We start from the raw sequence: 20,441 nt of genomic DNA on the forward strand, positions 1-20,441 counted from the left end.
GAGGGACATTTGCCAGCACCGATTCGTAGCCTTGCTGCTGACTATCAACTCGGTGGTTGTAGGTTAGATTCTCGGCTGGGGACATGTGCTTGTCTATCCAACTGATGAGTTGTGGTACAACGAAACAGTACTGTATGTGGATGACTAATATATGTATATATAGGATATGTGTATCTAGAACTTTTAACAAGATAGAATTTGATACACTCAAAATCTAAATTCAGAACTGTGATCTGTATAACAAGACATTTAAGGTTTTTCTCGCTGCGATATACATTTAAAAAATCTCCTTCTTCGATTTAATAATATTAAACAAATTTCTTAATACACTCAGTCATAAGCAATCGACTTCATGAAGATTAACTAATTTGCATATTCCTTTAAAAAACGAGCGTCTATAAATGATTCATTTATAATGTTTCTAAGATGATTGGTTTATATAACAATTTTCCTTAGTTCTTTTTATGTACTGTTTCTACATTGTGCAAGTAAAATTTAGGATGAAAAAGTTCTAGCACACGGATATTTTTTATCTATCTATCTATCCATCTATTTTCTATCTCTCTCTCTCTCTCTCTCTCTCTCTCTTTGTTTAAAATATAATTATCCACTAAAACGTGTTTCGACGTCTACAACTCATCAGTGGCTGAATCTAGCGAGATACAAAATCAAGTCCCCATGGTTAGAAGCCAAAACCTCTACCTCTGGACTATCACGCACGGCCGCTGGATGTATCGTGTTTTATGTAGATGTTATTCTTTGTATGTTTACGACACTTTTAAATGAATTTAATTATTTATACGAACATGCATTTTTACCTAAATGCTACTTGGGAAAATTTTCACTTTTTACCAATTTGGTACCCCATAATGGGAACCGACATATATAGTTTGAAATATAATTATCCACTGACAGTAGTTTCGTCGTCTACGACTCATCAGAGTTGCTTAATCCAGCGAGATTCGAAATCGGGATCCCATGGTTTGAAGCTTAAAAGTCTTCTACGGAGCTATCTTCCCCGACTGCTGTATACCGAAATGTGACAACGGAGGCGAAGGGCGCTTGGTTTTACTCGGTAAGAAAAATTGTGACAAGGATATGAGGATTAAAATACTGTGACAATGGGAGTGGGCTTACCCTTTTGTAAATATCAAAAAACAGAAACAAAAGAAAACGGGATTTGGATAACATCAGCAACCAAAAGCAAAATTTTGTAAGCAAAAAAAAAAAAAAAAAAAAAAATGGACACATGGCGGGTGCGAACTCGTGAAGCATAAGACGAAATGCGAGAAGCCTATCCATCGGACTAAGATGCTGACAACTCTGTCACATTGAAAATTTATCTATTTAAAAAGAGAGTTAAACACTCGAGTTTGCAAATTCGCCATCATAGCGAAAATCCTTCTTTCAAATAAAACGACCTATCCACATTTTTCTATTTTTTTTCGATATTATTTGTCCGAGAGATCGCACTTTTTTACGATAACATGTCCATGCTGAAACGATACGGGTAACGAAAGTTTTTAGCGGACATACGAACACACACAGACGTTTGATATTTATAGAATAGAAGACCAGCGGGGGTGCGACGGGCGTTGCCGGGCAGTAAAAAAAAAATTGTGACAGCTGGGACGGCAAAAAAATGTGAGAACGTTGCTTGGACGTTAAGAAATTATGAGAGCCGGGGGTGCAAGAAAATTGGGCGCCTTAAACCAGAAGCGAAACCGAAAGCAAAATTTTGTAAGCAAAAAAAAAAATAAATATATAAAAAGGACGCGTATTGGACGCGAACTCGCATAACTGATGTTAGTAACGGTGGGCACAATTACACAGAATCTATGAAATCGCAAATTATAGTTATTTTAAACGAAAGAAGCTATCAACGATTAGCGCATGTGCAGTTATTGTTAAAAGCTTCGTTTCATTAAAAAGTCGTCGAAACATTTAAATGTGTCAGCTTCTTTTTGTTATTAATGATATTTGCGTTGGTTTTAGCATAGTCGTATTTACTAAAGAAGGTTTTAACTGTTAAAAAAATGAAAATGAAAGTTTTTTTTGTTTATGTTTTAATTAAAAAATCGGAATGAAGTTTGTTTTTTTTTAAATAAAAATCAAGCACACATTTGATTTAAACCGCTGATTAAAATATTGAAATACGGAAATTGTTTTTTTGTTATAATTTAATGAACTGAAATTACAAAACAACCCTGTTTAAATGCAAAAAAAAAAAAAAAAACTACCACGGCTAATGGTTACGAGACAACCTCCTAATCTACTGAGCCACAACGATCATCATTAGATAATGTTGAAAATTCTTGTATTTTAAGTAATCTAGAGCAGAATGGCCGACGCATGCGCAATTGTTGATATCTTTTAGAAACATATGATTTTAGGTTACCCTCGCTTGAAATAAAACGAAATATTTGATAATTTTTAAAAATAATTTTTGCATATTATTTTTCTGAGGGATCCCTTTTTCTAAGGATGCCGAGTTGGTGCGTGTAGAATACGTATGACAAAAGATTTAAGCAGCATACACACAAACAAATAGATAAGTCCTCTTTATATAATAGAAGATAAGCGCATGTGTGCGAATAAAATACTAATTTTATTTCTTTACTATAACATTGCATTAACAAGTAATAATCAAATTCTACCGAATTTACGATATTAATGATTACCACATTAAAATTCATTAACCGTTATCCTCAAGTAGCATTATAGCCTTAATAAGTGGTGACTCTCAACTAAACACAAAACAACTATAAATATACAAATAATAGAGGAAAGTATCTCAGATTACTTAGAACTTTAATCAATATACGAAAATTATGATGATTTAATATAAAGTAATTACGCCGATTAATTTGTTAATTAAAATAGATATAATTACAGTGTTAGCTATTTGATTACTTCTTCGGCACTGACACAAATACATAAAGACATAAAAGTGACCTCCTATGTCTGCATGAGGAAAGGTATTTTTCAAACTCCTCTCTCAATTGTTGTTCTGTATTCTTAATTTTGAGTTGAGTTCGTAAAATAAATTTTATTTCGTCTATATGTAACTGTATATGCTAATAGGTCAAAACTAGCAAACAAAATAGAACTTGGCTGTCGTAAGTTGACTTAAAGTGTATTCATACGCTTTCGCAAATAAGGTGTGTATGTTAATCAACGTTATTTTCGCCGTTGCATGTGGTTGGACGTGTCTTCGAGTGTAATAAATAAGATTGGATAACTATATATTTTGATTTCTACTCTAGATGATGGAACACGATTCATATATTTTTAAATTTTTGAAATCACTTTTATGTATTGGCTATAATGTAATAATCCATAGATGATTTACTCTATTATAATAAATCTGAAATCTGTATGTATATCATATGTAAGCGTATTATAAGTAAGCTTATATGCGAAGAACAATTTTTTTCGAAATCCTCAGTACATTTTTGAAAATAAAAATTATTATATAGATGGTTTAAATCTGGCGAAGACAGTCGATTAAATATTGAGCCGGTAAACATAGCTGCTAATCAGGCAAAGTTGAGAAAAAATGGCAGTTGAGTAATTGTTTTATGTCTCTGCGTGCACAAATAAACATTTGTATGTTTAATAATGTTAATTTTAAAGTTTTTTGTATGCGTATGGATTCAGACTAAACGATAAAAATAAGTCTGGAGAGCTGTAGGTTTTCGTTTCAACTCTAGCTGATGGCAGCCATATCTTAATTTAAAATTCAGCATATTTTAGGAGTGAGGAAATAAAATGTGATTGAGGACATAAAATATACCATGACGAGCAGAAAGTAGGCAAGAATATTACGGTCATCTGCTCGTCATGATATATTTTATTTTTTCAATCATCTCAATTATTTCCTGAACAATTCTTTTTTTTACATAGGAGTTACCACTTATCAGGGCCCGGAAACAACTCGGGGATAAGGGATATTGTGTGTACAGTAGTCAATGGGATAATATCGTAGTAATCATTAGTAATGGAGACTTGATAAAGTGTCTTACTTAAGGGGGCGGTTCGTCAGGAATTTGTTTAAGTTGGACTTGAAGACATCCAAGTTGCAGTCAGCTGGGAAACAGGCAAATGGAAGAGAATTCTACGGGCGCGTACTTCTAAGAAAGAAACTTTGTTCATGGAATCTACGTTTTGATTTAGGCACGGATAAATAATGGGGAAAATTATTGACAGTTGTTTCAGCTAGACGGGTGTTGTTCGCGAAAGATTTGCGAGGTGGGCAGAGATTGGAGCTCGGACGAGCACTTGCGATGGAAATAACGATAAAACAATGACAGGTTCGTTACGTCTCTCCTGTGGAGGAGAGGTTGCAGGGAAGAGAAAAGGGCGTCCTCCACTAGGCCATGAAGCCTATTTTTTATTCTGTCAAGGCAGGATAAGCTTTTTCTAGCAGCTCCTGCCCAGTGTGGCAGCAGTACGCCATCCTTGGACGTACTTGGCTTTTATATAGATAGAGAATTGCATCAATAGTAAGATATTCTCTGTAAAAGGATCCTACCATTTTTCCAGTGACCTTGGCAACACACTTGATTTACGTGTTCCATTTATGGTCAGGAGTAAAGATTAATCCCAGAAACTTATCAAAACATGGAGCCTCCCCCAGACGAGAGTTATCCATTTCAATTGATACCAGATGGGGATCAGAGCCTTGATGATGTAAAGATAGGAGCTTCGTTTTAGATGCATTAAAATAACCAGCCACCTCTTCCCCACTGTACCGCGCGAGGAGAGAGTATCAGAGAGAACTTTATCATTTACAACATTTGATCTGTTGCCATAGATGGTCGTGTCATCAGCATAGATGTCAACGAATGATTTAAGTATGTGTTTTGGGAGATCATTGATGTAGACCAGGAAAATAGTTGAGACCAGGATGGACCCCTGAGGGATTCCAGCATTAATACTGTGGGCCTCTGACTTCTGCCCATCAACCACTACTCTTATGAACCTATCAGAGAGAAATGATTAAATGATTGAGAAAATATTTCCAGTAATACCGTAGCTAGAAGTCTTGTGAAGTAGGCCCTTACGCCATACCTTATCGAAGGCCTTTGATATTTCAAGAGCATTTGCCCTAGAAAAGAAGCCTTTGTCGAGAGATTCACTAATACTATGAGATATAACCGTTAGCACATCTGCTGTAGATCTGGCAGAACGGAAATCATATTGCGTGTCACTAAGAAGGTTATTTCTGCAGAGGTGGTTGACTATTTCTCTATTTAATATGGTTTCCAGCAACTTACTCATAACACACAGGAGACTTATTGGTCTGTACATAGACGTAGATGCCTTATCACCTGAATTTTTATATACAGGACATACTGATGACATATTTTCTTCCTTTTTCATAACGTTATAATATCATGCCTACTTTTATTCATATAAATATGTGTGTTTTTTTGTATTTAGAGTGTAGATTAACACACACACACACACACACCACTCACACACACATACAAATGTATTAATGTGTCTGGCAGTAGTCTTAGGTATGTTTGCTTCCAAATACCTCTGATAAATCTCGAAAATCTATGATAACAAAAATCTGATTAAAGAATGAAGAATAAGATTTTTACAAAAATGTGTATATCAGAAGTTGCACAAGCAAAAAGACAAATCAAACGTAGTTTTTTTATGGCAGGGTTGCGTTTGAAATAAACGTTTCTGTTCAGGGCACAGTTGGACCATGATAATTAATTTTTGCATTTAAGTTTTAATTCAAGCTATTAGAGACTAATGATTTCATAGAATCAACAGTGTGTTCTCTTTAGTGCAATGCAGACTACAATGTATAGTGGACCATGTAATTGCAGGTTAGCATATGGAGCTTTCTCCCGGTGTCCCGCAGTTGGTCGCTGACTACAGCAGGAAAGCAATCGATTAGATTGAAAAAAATGATCGATTTCATCGATTTTGTTGACAAAAGTATTACAAGTATAAAACATTCATTGATCATCATTCAATCCTGGGAAACGCCAGGTCGTCTGGTTTGTATACCTATCTATCTATCTATCTATCTATCTATCTATATATATATATATATATATATATATATATATATATATATGTGTGTGTGTGTGTGTGTGTGTGTGTGTGTGTGTGTGTGTGTGTAGATAGATAGATAGATAGATTCAAGCACGTCTGATTGAACACGACTGAGTTATTCTTTTTTTCGATTTTTTGGATAACTTTTCAATTCGTCGAGCAGTCTGTTTTCTTTCGGCTGGCATGTTGTATAGTATGGCGCCCAGTAGTTGTTATCCAGCCATATTCTACTCAAGCGCTTCCAATCGGTACATCCGATCGTCGTAAAGAGCGATTGTTCTTGTTGTCATTTTCTTAAACTAATCGGCGCTATAATGTGCAACATGCCAGCCGAAATAAAAAATGACCGCTCGGCGAACTGAAAGTTATCCAACAAAATCGGAAAAAAGAAGAACACTGTGGTCTTCAATCAGACGTGCTTGAATAATGACTTACTGCCAAAATGTACACACACACACACACGCACTCACAAACACATATATATACCAATATATATATATATATATATATATATATATAATTTTAAGAAAATGACGAAATGATTTGTGGAAACAAAATCTGTTTAACTCTTCTGCTTGGCATGCGTTTATTTCTGCGTTTAAAAATATGAAAGGATAGCAACTCATGTTTAAATTAAGTATCAGAAAATTTGAGCTTAGGTCAACGTGTCGTCCCTCTCAATCCCTTTTCCTAATTACGTGCAATTAATCGAATTGGCGAGAGTCACCTTTCATTGAACAGCAAAACAGGAATTAACGAATGCAATAAAATTGATTTTGTTTTTGTTTTAATATTATTTGAGCAAGAAAATGTCAAACAAAACAAAATGTATAATTTTCGCGTGTCACGTAATTAAGCTTGTTTTGTAGATTTTCTCAGTTGTTGATTTGATTCGTAATTAATTTCGTAATTAATTACATCAAATCTTTTATTGCGGGCAATTAAGGCAAGAAAACAGCCGATCAAATAGTCAATTACACTTAATTTGAAATTTTTCTCGAAGTTGACAGAGGTGCGCATATATATATATATATATATATATATATATGTATATATATAGGTGGATAGATAGAGAGATAGATAGATAGATAGATAGATATATGTATGCATATAAATACATACATTCATATCAATTTTTGTATATACATAATATTTCATTTATAAATTATACGTTACAATGTTTGTTTTGTGTATAGGATCTTCTACGTTGTCTTCTATGGTCATACGCACAAAAAATATGATTTTAGTGCAGGTATACCATAGGCGTCGATCCTTGGACTTTTATTAAGCCTGTCATTCTCTCTGATTAACTTGTCTCCGAGATGTGTATATTTACTAATGACACCACGCTCTATAACAGACACCAGGGGAAACCAAATGCCCACAGATCTAAGGAAATGACTGGGGGCTCTAAAAGAATGACCTTCAGTCACCAGTTGACTGGGTACGTAAATGGAGTCAATACTACCAAGACTATTTTTTTAAATTATCAGAAATCGTCTCTACCACTGATAGCCATGACTAATAAAACGCTTGCTGAAAGCTCTACGTTTAAATTCCTTGGCCTAACATTCACAGACACGATGAATTGTAACAAATATCTTTAATATTTTATTTATTATTTATAGTGATGACAATAATATTTTATAGTTATGATATTCATACTTTATAGTGATGAAATTAATATTTTATAGTAATGGCATTTATATTTTATAGGTATGCAATTTTATAGTGATGAAATTAATATTTTATAGTGATGACGTTAATATTGTATTTTTTATTTATTTATTTCTTTTTACATGGGGGTCACCACTTATCAAGCCGCGAAGGGTACTCAGGGATAAGGGTTATTGTGTGTACAGTAATTAGTGAGATAGTATTGTAGTGATCATTAGTATTGGGGTTTTTGATAGAGTGTCTTAATTAAGTGGGCGGTTTGTCAGGAGTTTGTTTATGTTGGACTTGAAGACGTCTAAGTTGTAGTCAGGTGGGAAACAGGCAAGCGGTAGAGAGTTCCACTGGCGTGCAGTTCTAAGAAAGAAGCTTTGCTCATGGAATCTACGTTTGGATTTAGGCACAGTTAAAGAGTGAGGAAGATTATTGACAGTAGTTTCAGCCAGACGGGTGTTTCTCGTGAGAGATTGGTGAGGGGGACGAGGGATTGGAGCTCAGACGAGCACCTGCCATGGAAATAACGAGCTCGCAATGTCTCTCCTGTGGGAAAGAGGTTGCAGGGAAGAGAAAATGGCATCCCCCACTAAACTACGAAGTCTATTTTGTACTCTGTCAAGGCAGGATGGGCTGTTTTAGCAGCTCCTGCCCAGATGTGGCAGCAGTACGCCATCCTTGGACGTACTTGGCTTTTATACAGATAGAGAATTGCATCAGTAGTGAGATATCTTCTGGAGCGGTAGAAGGATCCCACCATTTTTCCAGCGTCCCTGGCAACAAATTTGATGTATGTGTTCCATTTCAGATCAGGAGTAAAGGTCAAACCCAGAAGCTTGTCAAAACATTGAGACTCCCGCCAGATGGGGATCAGAGCGTTTATGATGTAAAGATAGGAGCTTGGTTTTGGATGCATTAAAAGTAACCAGTCACCTCTTCCCCATTGTACCACGCGCTCAAAATCAGAGGAGAGAGAATTAGAGAGAACTTTGTCATTTACGGCCTTTAATGTGTTGCCATAGATGGTTGTGTCATCAGCATAGATGTCAACGAATGATTTAAGTATGTGTTTTGGGAGATCATTGATGTAGACCAGGAAAATAGTTGAGACCAGGATGGACCCCTGGGGGAATCCAGCTTTAATACTGTGGCCCTCTGATTTCTGCCCATCAACCACTACTCTTATGAACCTATCAGAGCGAAATAATTTAATGATTGCGAAAATATTTCCAGTAATACCGTAGCTGGAAATCTTGTGAAGTAGGGCCTTATGCCATACCTTATCGAAGGCCTTCGATATGTCAAGAGCAATTGCCCTGGAAAGGAAACCTTTGTCAAGAGATTCACTAATCCTATGTGATATAACCGTTAGCACATCGGCTGTAGATTTGGCAGAGCAGAAACCATATTGCATGTCACTAAGAAGGTTGTTTCTGTTGAGGTGGTTGACTACTTCTTTATTTAATATGGATTTCAACAACTTACTCATGACACACAGGAGACTTATTGGTCTGTACTGAGAGGGAGATGACTTTTCACATGAATTCTGAAATACAGGGTATACTGATGAGGTTTTCCAGGGTGTTGGAAAGCACTTCTCCTTAAGGCAACGCTTGAACAGTTTTGTAAGTATGGGGACAAGTTCTGGTTGGAGCTTTTTCAGCACTATAACTGGAATGCCGTCAGTGCCAGTTGCTTTACTGGAATCAAGGTTCTTGATTAATTTGGTGACCTCACGCACATATATTTGTATGTTGCATAGCGTGTTGTCTGTTATAGGAGGAAATACAGGGAGTTGATGGTCATTGTCGCATAGGGTAGAATTAGCTGCCAAGTTCTTGGCAAATAGTCTGGCCTTTGATGATAGTTGGGATAGAACGCACATTTCTGTTCAAGATCCTGTTAGCTATTTGCCAGAACTGGTGGGAACCAAGCCGATGCTCAGCTACTTTGGATTTAACAGATTAAGCATATAGCTCTCTTGCATTTTTTATTACTCTTTTACAGTGGTTGCTTAGTCTCAGTACATCTATTACGTTGGTAGCTATGGAAAAAGTGATTTCTGTGCGCGATGGCAGCAGCACATTCAGGAGAGAACCATGGCTGGCTGTCAGATTTTTGTTGGAATTTTTTGGATGGTATGACATTTGTATTAGAGAAGTATATCTGGCATCTAGTGATCGTATAGTTTAGAAGCATATTTTACTGCTTGTACGTTAATTCAGAGGTATATTTACATCGACAGGAAACAAGGCTTACTAGTTCATCAGCAAACACCCCATTTACATACTTTGAAAAATAAGCACAAAGATAGAACATTGCGGCGAGTGGACAGTCTTAGAGTTTGGTTGATAGTAAATGATCTAATTGGTTTTCTGAAACCTGTCTAAGAGCGAGAGACTAGTGGCAGAGGCTTCAGTCCAGATATGTCATGAACTATGAATGCACGACTGGTGGATTTGTAGAGATATAGGGTACTCTCAGATGTCATTAATTTTCAAGCACGGTAAAAAAATATTCGTTTTCTTTACAGCAACTTGGCAATATCATCACTATAAAATATTAATGTAATCACTATAAAATACTAATGTCATTATAGTGATGACATTAATATTTTATAGTGATGACATTAATATTTTATTGTGATAACATATATATTTTTAATGATGACATTAATATTTTATAATGGTGCCTCAAATATTTTATCGTGATGACTTTAATTAGTCCTCGTGCGAAACAGCAAGACACAACATTTTTCAAATAATAATAATAAAAATAATAATAATAATAATAATAATAATAATAATAATAATAATAATAATAATAGAATAACAATAACAAAGACTTTCGCTGGCGAGGACGACTATTGAACGTAACCAGTTATACAGTCCTTTTGAAATTTTCATCTCTATTTTTCTCGTTATGTACTGAATATTTGTTAATGAAATCTATATGAAATATGTTCCTTATTAAATTTTAAATATTTTCTATTCTGAAAGGAATTTTAAAAAATTAATCCAAAACGTTATTTTAAAATTTTTGTAAAAAATAAAGATTTTCTCATTATTCACACCTGTATTACTAAGAGGGGGTTGCAAAAAATGAGTTGTGTTGTGTGGAGAAATACAAACTGAAACAAAGAGAATATTCAGACCTGTAATAATACAAAGAGGGAGTTGCAAATATGAGTTGTGGTGTGAGGAGAAATACAAACTGAAACTAAGAGAATATTCAGACCTATAATAATACAAAGAGGGGGTTGCAAAATGAGTCGTGGTGTGAGGAGAAATGAAAACTAAAATAGGGAGAAGGAGAGTTTTAAAACATTATCTTAAAAAGATAAGATACAAGTTAGAAAAGCATTTCATCCAAGGCATGAAAAGTGTTAAACAAAATGTTTTTACTATAGGCTTTAATAATAAAGGTACAAGATTCAATTTGAAATTTATTTATCTTCAAAGTGCATTTTTATAAATAGTAAGGTATAAAAATTTAATTTAAATTGAATCAAAAAATTACCTTGCATTTATTTTATGTAATGTACATTCTGTTGCACTTTTTTTTAAATAATTGAAAATTTTATATCTATATCATTAATTGTTTAGATAAAAGATAATGTTTTTAAATTGCAACAGAATGTACATTGCATAAAATAAATCCAAGGTAAATTTTGATTCAATTTAAATTAAATTTTTATACCTTACTTTGTAAAATTTATAAACCTGCACTTTGAAGATAAATAAATTTCAAATTGAATCTTGTACCTTTACTTTTAAAGACTATAGTAAAAAGATGTTCTATTTACCAACTCTATGTATATGCACATAATGTTAGTTGCTTGATGGAAGGTTTTATGTGAAACAAAACCTTTATTCGAATTTGGAAAATTCAGGTTTTATTATAATAATGTTATATTTTATCTTCCATAAATGCATAGAACATATGATACTACCTTTTTTGCCCATTTTAAAATTAACTGACCCTCTAAAATTATTTTTCTTGTCACTTGTATGCTGTTGTTATTAATATTGTTAATAACTTTTCGCTATTTCAATTTACCAGTAAACTTTTTTCTTATTATGTATACACTGATATACGGCATGGTCGCATTGACACAGCGATTTACGTGAGATAATCACAGTTAAGCAATGTTGAACCTGGTCAATACTAGTTTGGTAACCTGCTAGTTATTTGTATGTAAGACGACGTCAACAACTCCGTGTAAAGAACTGTGGAAATCTAACATCGTCCGTCATCTCCACTGACGGTAATATACATATGAGTTGGGATCGCTTGTGAATTTGATGTTCCTTTGAAACTTTCCTCTTCGGAGTATACCGGTTCTACCAACCAAGGGTGCATGCCGCTGGTATATATGTATACTATACGCACTAATATTATGCATATCGTAAATAATGGTATTAATATTATTATCCATTGTTGTTTGAAAATTATTGTTTTTTTTCATATAATTTTTACCATTATTAATATTGCAATTTCATCATATTACATGCATCATTAATTAAGGTTTATACTAATTTTTTGCAGTTTTTTATATAAATAGATATTTTGATAAACTAATACAATATTTTGCAAGCTGTATTTTTTAATGATGTATTATTATGTAGCAGAAACCAATTTCTATGTTTTTTGTGGCAATTTTAGTTTGTATCCTTGTTCCTATTAACAATGCCTCCCCACGGTACAGAGTTAGACACCAGGGTCGTTTTTTAATGTGGAGAAAAGGAACAAAAATAAAAATTGTCTCAGTCGTGAAGGATTTCTCCTCCACTTACAGAGAACAAGAAATTGAAGTGCAGCATCTGAAGAACAGATACTACACTTTGATCTTGATCCTTGTTTCTACTGCGAATTTGATTCTATTTTACCAATACTTTTGCTGTTAAATTGAAAAACAAAATGCCGCTAATTTACTAAAATCATTTTCCGTTATATTAGTCAACCTTTGTGGTAATTGCTGAACATGTTCTATATCTGATTACCGACTAGGATTATAAGAAAAGTAAATGAATTAGATACACAACACGCGTAATAATGTAATTGGTTGAAAAGTATGATAACTTATATAGGTAGGTACAATAGGTACGATATCTCCTATTGGTCCGTTACATTTCGAATATCTTGTTTTAATCTTGAAACAGAATCGGACATATATGGATAGTATTTCCTAAATGCTATTATAATGCTCTTGAGAATTGCCGTACTTCGTGTTTCCTTAGTTCTAACTCGTCTAACTTGTTAGTCTAGTGATCTCCATAATTTCGCTGGTTTGATACCTTATTCTAATGCAGCTTCCTGTTTAATAATTCCTTTCCTAGAACTATTGGCGTATTAAACTCCCATCTTGCTGACCATTTTCGTCGTTTCTTTTTTACCTTAGTTAGTTAAAGACTGAGCCAAGTAGGATTCTCCTGTCTTTGCGGTAATCATAGTTTGTTTTTGCTATTTCATTATATCAAGTAGTTTCGTTCCTTGACTGGAGTCTTTTCTATAAAAAAATTACATTATATTATGATACATTAAAGTATAATGCATTTTACATCTGCAAGCCAAACGTGATACCGTAGTAAATAACTAAGGAGACTTACAGAATAAAAAGTGCGCAAAAAAAAAAGCCAAAGGTTATATAAATATCTTCTCCATGAACTCAACACAATAGAACGCATTTAGACAAAAAGCGCGGGTGGTTGACGTAGGGATTTTATTGCTAAAAATGTTAGACATTTGATCGTAGGTGATACATAACCAAATCACCATGTTATTTGTTTAAAGTGACCATTGAAACATCTCGACGACAGGGACCTTTCGAATCAGAGAAGTTAAAGGTGCGGCTTATCAGACACGCGACTCTCTTTGGCAGTCTTTAAGAGCGGAACAAAACAGCAATAAATGTTGACCCTTTATTTACGGTCAGCAGCTGTAGTTGTAATTTTACAATAACGACATAAGGACCATATGTTACAATGTGTTCGCGATCAAATAAACCAGTGTAGTTATATGTTTTATTGAGATTTAATACTATTCGTTCTAAGATACGTATAAAGTTATCGTCAAGGGTGTGAGTTTCGTTATAGAAACGTTGATTTAGTTCGAATAAAATTATTTTTCCATATTTTTGTTACTTTATATAGTTCTAATTCTTACCAGAAAGCGTTGGAACCACCAAGTACCATTATACTTTAACTGCGGAACTAGAGATATGTATGAACAATAAATAAAAAGATTTTAATTAAATATAGATTTAATCAGCAAATTACAATCAATGGAACCCAACAAGAGACGATGACGGTTCTGTATTTAAAAAAAAAATATTACATTTTCACTCCAAACAAGGCACATTGCCACTTTGTTGTAGGGGGCTACTATCGGGGACATAAGCATCAGGGATACTGTGTAGGAAGTTGGGCAGCAAGATGTCGGTTCACGTTGCACTTGAACTTCTGCATGTCAGTGCAGTCGGGGAAGCAGGGACCCGGAAGGGCATTCCAAAGTCTAACGGTTCTGGGGAAGAAGCTACTGGAGTAGAAGGCTGTCTTACATCTAGGGATCTCTACTGTGAAGGGGTGGGATTTAGCTTGCAGTTCGTCAGAGCATTCTCCATTATAATACTTGTAGAACAAGCAGAGGAATGCAACATTTCGTCGATGGGACAGAGGCTGAAGTCTAGCTGACATTTCAGGACCTCTCAGATTGGCGACTCTCTTTTGAACCCTGTCTAGGAGCGAGAGACTAGTGGCAGATGTAGCAGCCCAAATATGACAACAATACTCCATACATGGGCGAATGGTGGCCTAATAGAGGTACAGGATACCTTCAGGTGTTAGTAGCTTTCTAGCACGGTAGAGAGAACTCGCCTTCTTCGCAGCGGTCCTGGCAATGTTCTCAATGTAATTGTTCCAACTCATGTTTCCTGTGAATGTTAGGCCAAGGAGTTTGAATCATGTACTTTCAGATAAAGAGTCATTGGCCATTGCTATTGGCGGTAGGGAAGGGTTCTTGTAATTATTGAAGGAAACAAGTTTAGCCTTGGCAGCACTGAAGGTGACCATCATTTGGATTACCTCAGGTACTTTTTGAAAAAGATGTTTACACTTATCAAGGTCAAAAAGCAACTCGATGAATAAGATTAATGAGTATCATGTGGATTGTAAGACAACAACAATGATTGAAATTATATATGCAATTGATATTTTTCAGCAATTTCCGCTCCCATGTGAATCTGCAACGTTCTTCTTTAGTCACCATGAACAAACTCATCACCTTTCATGATAATGCTCGTCCTTACAGAGAAATACTGACCAAAAATATCCTTAGAAATTTTGCTTAGGGGAATCTTACTCCTACCAAGCAAATTCTCCTGGTATGCCTCCCTCAAATGTTTACTCATTTTGAGGATTACAATCCCATTTGATATGGTTTGAAATCTTGTCATCACAAGACGAAAACGAAGATGAGTTAGATTCATGTTAAACATCAACATATGAAAAATTCTCAAGGAAGTTATTTGTAAATTCGTTGACAGCTAGAATAACGTGATAAAGGCCAAGGTTCGTTATTGTTATGAATACAATTTCCCATAACTCAGATTTTTTTTATTTTTAAAATTAAATTTTAAATCGGCTAATTCTTTTGCACATTTAGTTGTATTTCTGCTGTGTTGAAAAGACTGTCGACACACTGCTATGCGAAAATATAACAATACATGTTCATTGTCGGTGACGTTGGTAGACGGTTGATTGTTAGGAGGGGGAAGCATGTATGGGAATTCGACAAGTTGATTATTCAAGGGTCAAAATCGTCAACTTGTACCGATATGCTTTTTTTGTTATTATTAGGGCTGTGACAACAGCATATACTTTTCATTGTTTGGACTCTTGAGTATGTATCCGTTAGTATCTTATATGTTTTTATATAGACTAATGTGGTTCCCGGTTGATTGATTGTGTCTTGCTGTGTCAGATATATACTTGAGAGTCAAAATAATGAAAAGAATATTCTGGTGGCACAGCCTTAGCTTTTATTATATAGCCATTTGTGACCACATGAAACCCCGCCTCCGAACGGCATTATCACTGTAGTTAAACTCAAAGGTCTTTTATAAGGCCGTTGTTGTTTCACTGAATTGACTTTATATATATATATATATATATATATATATATATATATATATATATATTTGTCGAAAATGACCTTTCAGATATTCAACAGTTAACATATTTCGTTGACAATCGATCAAGTCTGTTGATTCCTTTGCATGGGTTTGCTGGTGCCAAGTGTATAACTTTTACTCAAATCATTATTTTATGTTTCTTGCATATTGTAGCCAGGTGGATAATTTTGATAAAATAATTTCCCGATGTTTGACTGACAGATAGATGGACAAAATCTTTATTCATATATACTGAGATACTATATGTATATATGTGTGAGAAGAAAATAAGAAGTTTCGGTTTTAATATTAATTCTACCCAGCTAGAAGAATGAAGCCGCTAGTATTATGTGTTAATCGCTACAGCATTAACGATAGGTCTCCATTTTTCCTTTAATGTATTGTACTGTCAAATGAGTGCAGTTTCTTTCTTTTAATCAACCTCCGCGATGTTACCTGACGTTTCAAACCTTCAGCAATTATCCCCGGTGGGTCTGTCCATCATCAAGACTAAATTAGGCAAAGTACCAAAGAATCCGCGTTTGTTCTTTTTTCTGTAACTTTCACGCTTTGTCTTTGTTCACATTGCATTTTTGTCTTTTGTTCTCTCGCGTAATGTTCTTCCAACTGTGCCGCTTCCATCGCATTTCGCATGGACGACCCGCCAGTAAAACTAGTTAGAACGTTGACAAACTAAGGAAGGAATTGCGCAGTCATATAATCAGCAGGTGCACGACTTTTCCATCGCAGACGAGCGCCAACTTGCCTTCGAGGGAGCCCTTAGCAAAAACGCTATCTTTCTCTAATGGCAGACAGTGAGATGACCTTGACAGAATAATCAATGGCTACTCGCTTAGCAAACAGCTTGAGGTGAATAAGATATAAATGAGCTGCCGACAAGTTGCGAAAGGGTTGCTACTTATAGCAAATCTCTTCCCTATTCTCTCGATTTTAGCTTATTATAAAAATGCTTGATTGAGATCTCTTTGAAAGATATCGATTTATTCACGGATTTTGTGTCAAGAAATCCAAAACAGATCAGCTCGGTAAAGAAGGGGCAAAAGTTATAGCCTGGTTTCATGAGTGTATATTTCAAACTGACGGTTAAGTAGGATGAAATCTGAGCTCATTTTAGCATAAAATACTAATTCCTAATAATCTGTATTAATCCTTAACCGTTCATCGGACAGATACCATAATACTTAGTTCGCTGTATTTTATAACAAAGATCTATATATAATTACAGCCAGATTAGCCAAGTTTGTTCTAAGAAAAGGTGGAACGAACAGCCCAACAGGCATATTAAGCGAAATTTAATATAGATTTTAGTTTGAATTGTTATCAGTGCTAATTTAGAATTATACACTTTTATAAAACAATAATACAGACATTTTTTAAATACGCTTCACAGATAAAAAATGTCGGGTTTCAAGATTCACGTACATTTATTAATTTTTTTAAGAAAATCAAATTTTATGACTAAGCGGAGCGTAGTGTTGTGATAAGCGATGTTTTATAAATAAATGAGATACAACTCAATAGTAACTATTGAGATCAAAAATAGTCTCTTAATGGATACTATTTAGTATGAAAATTGTTAAAATTCGTAAATTTTCATGTTCGCAATTAAAAAAAATCTATTTTAGCATTTACATGATTTATGACATCTTCGTTTAGGACGAGCACGAGAATTTTATTTATTTTTAAAATATAATTGCAATTTTTAATAAGCGCTATTTTTCGTCTATTTTAATATTATTTATTGAATAATAAAACGCAATATTGTTTTCCTTTGGAATCAAGGTGAAATGACGATGGCTGAGTGGTTACCGGCGCCGATTGAACTTATATTTACTAAGCTCACAATTAATGCGTTCGACAAAAAAAAAAAAAAAAGAAAAAATCTTAGGATGTTGCAAACTTTCACATATAAGCGTTTGTTTCATTTTTCCAGAAATAATTTTTACTAAAAAGACATTTGGAAAACGAATGCTAAAAATAAGAATTAATTGATTAAAACGAAATTTATAGACGTAAATACTTTATCTCTTAATATTCGGTTGAATTTTGTTGAAAACTTTTTATTTATTAGAGATTTTTATGATAGCTTACTAATGACAAATATATGAACACGATATTTTCGCATTACATTTTTGACATTGGTCTTAGTTTTGGTCACATCGTTATGCAATTTGCACTCTCCTTTTTAATCATTTAACCTCATTCTTATTTTGTTCAGAGGCCAAATATTTATTTCATATGTCACAATGATATTTGTAACTTGATTGCCCCCATACCGTTCGTCTTTTTTGTTGCCTCTCCCTTACAGACGTGATGCTGCTTGTCTAAGTCTTTTTTTATAAATACTATTATCCCATATGAGCTGAAATCGTATCTTAGACAAAAATGCTGAAAGTTGACAGTGGCTCCGTGTTTAACGTTACACATTGACAACAAATCACTTGTTCCCTACTGCATTTTTAGAAAGAATTCTAACTAAAACGTATCAGTAAAATTAATGCTAGCAATAAAATAATATGATTCATACTAAATGAGTGGATGAAGAAAACGTGTGATCGAGAGCCAGAAATGGAAAAATGGATAGAGAGAAATGGATAGAGATGAGAAAACAGGTGAAAATTAGAGAGGGAGAGGACATATATTCATAAAACAAGACGTATATAGAGATAGAAATAGAGATCAAAAGAAGGAGAGAGAACAAGAAAGAGAAAAAAGAAAAGAATATGATAAGACATTATTGTGAGAATGGGAGGTTACGGTGGCTAAGTGGTTAACGCCACACGCTGATAACTTGTGTCAAGTTCAAATCCAGTTCGTTTCGCAGAAACATTATCACTTAAGATGTTGGCAACTTTTAATAGATAACCTCCCGTAATTACATAATAGCTTTTTTGAAAGAATACTAACTAAAAAGATATCGAGGAAATGAATGCCCATATCCGTATTCATACAAAATGTATAATTACAATAAATTTATATCTTAATATTCTGTTGAAACTATTTAAAATCTAGAGCTCAAGTTGTGCAAATAATTACCAATAAAAACTGACAAAAATATGATATATTTTTCATTAAAATTTTTATACTGCTTTAATTTTTTTTTACATGGGAGTCACCACTTATCAAAGCCCATAAGCCACTCGGGGATAAGGGTTATTCCGTGTACAGTAATCCATATCGTAGTAATCGTTAGTAATGGAGATTTGATGGAGTGTCTTACTTAAGGGGGCGGTTTATCTGGAATTTGTTTATGTTGGACATCCAAGTTGTAGACAGGCGGAAAACAGGCAAACGGAAGAGAGTTCCACAGGAAAACGGAAGAGAGTTCCACAGGCAAACGGAAGAGAGTTCCACAGGCGTGCAGTTCTAAGAATGAAGCTTTGTTCATGAAACATATGTTTTGATTTAAGCACAGATAAAGAGTGGGGAAAATTGTTGAGTGTGGTTTCAGCTAGACGGGTGTTTTTCGTGAAAGATTGGCGAGGGGGGCAGAGATTGGAGTTCAGACGAGCACTTGTCATGGAAATAAAATAAAACCAAGACGAACTCGCAACATCTCTTCTATGGGAGAGAGGTTGCAGGTAAGAGAAAAGGGGCATACCCCACTAAACAATATTATATAAATGCGGGAGTGCCTCAGGGGTCTATCCTTAGACCCATATTATTCCTAATGTTCATAAATGACCTCCCTTACAAAATTGTCTGTGAGATGCGTATATATGCAGATGACACCACGCTCTATAACAGACACGACACAAAAACAAATGAACACATATCTAAAGAAATGGCAGAAACACTAGAGGACGACCTCCAATCTGTAGTGGAACGGGGACAAAAATGCATGGTCACATTCAATGCTGCCAAGACTAAACTTGTTTCCTTCAATAAGTACAAGAAACCTTCTCTACCACGAACAGCGATGGCCAAAGACTCTTTATATGAAAGCAAATCTTTTAAACTATTCGGTCTAACGTTCACAGGAAACATGAGTTGGAACAATTACATTGAGAGCATTGCCAGGGCCGCTGCGAAAAGGGTAAGTTCTCTCTACCGTTTTAGAAAGCTACTGAGCCCTGAAAGTATCCTGTACCTCTATAAGGCCACCATTCGCCCATGTATGGAGTATTGTTGTCATCCCTCTAGCCTGTGTCCCTAATAGTAGCCCCCTTACATCAAAGTGGCAATGTGCCTTGTTTGTGCTGAAAATGTTATTTAAAAAAAAGCCACGAAGTCTATTTTGTACTCTGTCAAGGGAGGATAGGCTGTTTTTAGCAGCTCCTGTCCAGATGTGGCAGTAGTACTCCATCCTTGGACGTACTTGCTTTTATACAGATAGAGAATTGCATCAGTTGTGAGATATCTTCTGGAGCGGTAGAAGGATCCTACCATTTTTCTACCGACCTTGGGAACAGACTTGATTTACGTGTACCATTTCAGATCAGGAGTAAAGGTCAAACCAAGGAGTTTGTCAAAGCATGGAGCCTCCCCAACATGAGGGCCA

Source organism: Euprymna scolopes, chromosome 1 (assembly GCF_053919585.1).
Source record: "Euprymna scolopes isolate OS-2025 chromosome 1, ASM5391958v1, whole genome shotgun sequence".
Classification (NCBI taxonomy): Eukaryota; Metazoa; Mollusca; class Cephalopoda; order Sepiida; family Sepiolidae; genus Euprymna; species Euprymna scolopes.